Source organism: Trichosurus vulpecula, chromosome 6 (assembly GCF_011100635.1).
Source record: "Trichosurus vulpecula isolate mTriVul1 chromosome 6, mTriVul1.pri, whole genome shotgun sequence".
Lineage (NCBI taxonomy): Eukaryota > Metazoa > Chordata > Mammalia > Diprotodontia > Phalangeridae > Trichosurus > Trichosurus vulpecula.
The window spans coordinates 32536311-32540186 of NC_050578.1; positions in this window are offsets into that span (position 1 = coordinate 32536311).

The following is a 3876-nucleotide window of genomic DNA, read 5'->3' on the forward strand; positions in this document are numbered from 1 at the left end:
AAGAGTTTCTTACCAGAGGGGATGTTTTAACAGGTTTGCATTATTCATGTGCAAAGCAAATTGACAAATACTATAGTCAGAAAGAAAGAAAACCAAGGATTTGGTCTAAAGGTCTTTTTCAAGAACCAAGGAAAACAGATGGCTTGGGAGATTTTTGGTGGCAGATTTGAGTTATAATCAACCAAGCAGGGATGTTTTCAGAACTGGGTGGTCAAAAAGGCATCCTAAGAATGTTTATCCCTGTATTCTTGAATAAAAGAGTCTCTAAAAAAAAGGTTGATCCCAGGGAAGGATCATCCTTGAAGCATTTTAATGCAAAATGATGAAATTTGGCAGTAAATTGGAAACAGGGCATGCAAAATGATTCCTGAGGAATTATGACACAATATGCTGCCCTTAAGATGGTCAAGTTGTTTGTGTTAATATTAATAAATATGTTGTTTTTGTTTTTTATCAATGAACATGTGGAACCCCTGGGGAGGCTGAGTCAATTCAGGACTTCCCCACATTCGTGTCAATAGTTAGTGGGTTGAGAATGTGGTGTAGTCCAGACACCCAAGACCATCCCTACCTACTCTATCCCAACCAATACCAAAACAAATTGAAACATTACCTTTGGAGAGGAATGGGTCTCATGTGAGGTTCCTTCAATCTCTAGGTCTATGATCCTATAAATGAGGCAGGCTCAATAGCCATAACTGACTATGGGACACGAAATAATTTGTGCAGTTCCTAACATGCCTAATCTTCTGAGTCTTTCATAAAACAAAAAGAGAACTAGACATCCCTCTTTCAAAAAAATTAAAACTTTGATCAAAATCACAGAGGAAAAGAATTGCTGTTTGGAAAGAGTAGGAGGAGATACGCTCTCTAGCCATGTTTCCCTACTTTGAGTTTGTATAATTTTTTTTTATTCCACTAAACTTTTACTACCCTAAATCTTTACTTCTTAAAGCCAATAAATTTTGAAAAGACATTCCTCCCTCTTCCTGGATTTTCTTCTTTCCTCTTCCAGTTTTGTCTTTCTTCCTGGCTTTTTTTAAAAACTCTTGCTCCGAGTCTTCAAGGGCTACTATGCTGGGTTTCAGGTGAGTGAGTACACAGATGAGAATTTAAATTATTTGACCTGGTCGACAACATCGTTTGCGCTAGGAACACTGTTTTCTAGAAAGTTCAATTGCTTAGTAAGAATAAAGACATAGTGTTACATAAAGTGCATGCCATCGAACAATTTTTCCAGGCAATTGAGGAATGAATTTGGTCACAAAGTAGGGGACAGATGGCTCTAACTTTAGATGTACAGGAAATAGTCACTATTTTGATCCCTTCTTTGATGTACACTGAGTCCTGGCTATAGAGTGCCGCAGGGACCTTTGTTGGTTTATGGAACACTTTACTAGCAATTAGAGCTGTTCATAGCGCAGTTGATTTCCCTAAAAGGAAATAAGTTCACCATCTCTGGATATCTTCTGGAGAGGCTAGATAGCCAACTAAGATGGAAAATATTGTACAGGACATTCTTGCTCATTTATAGACTATACAACCTCTGAGTTCTCTCTTCACTTTGAGATCTATGCTACTTGTCTACAACTTAATGAATGTATTGTCTGCCTCGATCCAAAGTAAGCTCCCTGAAGGTAAGGAGTATTTCATTTTTGTCTTTTAATCCCTATAATCTAACAATTACTGGCTTATAGAAGGCACTTAAATGATTGGTGATTGAGTGCTAAGTCCTGAGCAGTTTCCAGAAGTACACAGAAGGTAAGTGACTTGCCCCAGTTAATCATAGGAAAAAGATGTATATGCATGTATTCCAGATTCAAAGTCTTTCATTGTACCTGATACCATGTTACCTGTATAAATGTATCTTTAATTTCTCTTTAATATAGATATTTGGTTCAAATTTATGTCAAATTCAAAACCAAGTTCATATACTTTACTTTAGAAAGTTTTTAGTACGCAAAGAAAAGAGAAATATGGATAGGATGATCTCTTCCACGTGGGTAGATGTCATTGAATTTTAGCACCTGGGCCTAAACTTTATTAAATTGACTATTTCCTGATTGATTAGAGGTTTTCTTTCTCCCTACAAAACTGCTAGATATTGTGGATCTGCCATTTATAAAATTGAGTTGTACTATCTTAATTCTGTTTACAATTTTAAATTAATGAGATAATGAGTTTTATTTCTATTACTAACTCCATCCCCTTTAGTGAAATGGTAGTACCTAGTATTCAAATAGCAATGTAAGGTTTCCAAAGTGATTTACAAATATCATTTCATTTTACCCACAAAACAACCTTGGGAAATAAGTGCTAGTTTTATTCCCATTTTACAGACGAGCAAAATGAAGAATAGAGGCTTAAATGACTCATCCAAGATGACATAATAGTTTAGTATCTGAGGCCAGATTTGACCTCAGGACTTCCTGACCCCCAGTTGTGCCCCCAAGCTGCTCGTACAATCTTCTGCTTTACATTTTCCACATAATTTGCTTCCCATCTCTCAATGTTAATGTCAGACATTTGATTCATGAAAACTTCCTCTGCAAGTAAAATGATACTTTCACTATAAGATATCATTTTAATTCATTTATTCATTAAAGATACATTATTTGACCCTGCTATGTATAAGATGCTAGGCTAAGCATGGTTAAAAAAAGGTCAAAGTTCAATTGTGTTATGAAACCAAGATATCCTGCTTACCAGATGTTATTATTATCATCATTCTCTGTCTGGATTTCTGATACACTGGAAATGCCTCATGAGTCAGAACTGTGTCATTTTATATTCTGTATAATGCTTCTAACAGTGCCAGGCATCTATAGGTAATCAACAGTTAGTTTATAATTTAGCAATTACATAGATATTACCTTCTTGTCACAAATGTTAAAGAATTTAAAAAAAACCCACACAATTTATAAGGCAACTCGTAGCATTACTCCCAAAGCATTTTTAAGTTTCATTATTCTGACCACCCAGCTAATAAGAACACAGCCTGGAGAATGAGTCTCCAAAGAGAAGGCTAACATCAATTATGTTTGACACTTGTGGATGAAGCATAGCCCAGGTAAATGCAGAACAAAACACCAAACAGCAGTAATCAGAGAATGAGAATGAGAGCCAAGGCTAGGAGGATGGCCCCTTCCATGAGCACGGATGTCATTGAATTTTAGCACCAGGGCCTAAACATTATTAAATTGACTATTTTCTGATTGTTTAGAGGTTTTCTTCCCCACTACAAAACTGCTTGGTACTGAATAATCAATGGCATTCTTCTTGGATTATCATATATACCACATAAATGATAATATGACATTGATAATCATAGTTTAGCTCACTCTATAAGCTACACAAAGCACTTTGTAGATAGCATTTCACTGGTTTCTCACAGCAACTCTGTAGGGTTGTTTGTGAAAGCATCATTAGCCTCAGCTTATCGAGGAAGGACCAACTTAGTCACAAGAGTAATAAGTTGCAGAGTCAGGAATTAAGCCAATATCTTCATAATCTAAGTCAAATGTTCTTTAAACTCAAGAAATTTCTTAGCAAAAATGACCATTCTACCCTGGGTGATCTCATTGCTTGCTCAGTCATTAGCACTGTGAATGTGCTTGTCTTGGGAGTCAGAGATTAATTCATAATCCTGACCCTGTTACATTTTGCGTGACCATGGGAAGGCCTCAGTTCTTCATCTGTAAAAAGAGCAGGTTGGATGTGATAGTCTAGGTCTAGATAAGTGATCCCATGATCCTTCTAGCTCTAAGACTTCTAAGTAATGATAACTTGTTGATTACTCCTGTCCCCTTTTCCCAGAGCACATGTGAAAGAGGTTGATTTAATTGTGCTATCTACATAGACCTCTGGTCTCCTTGC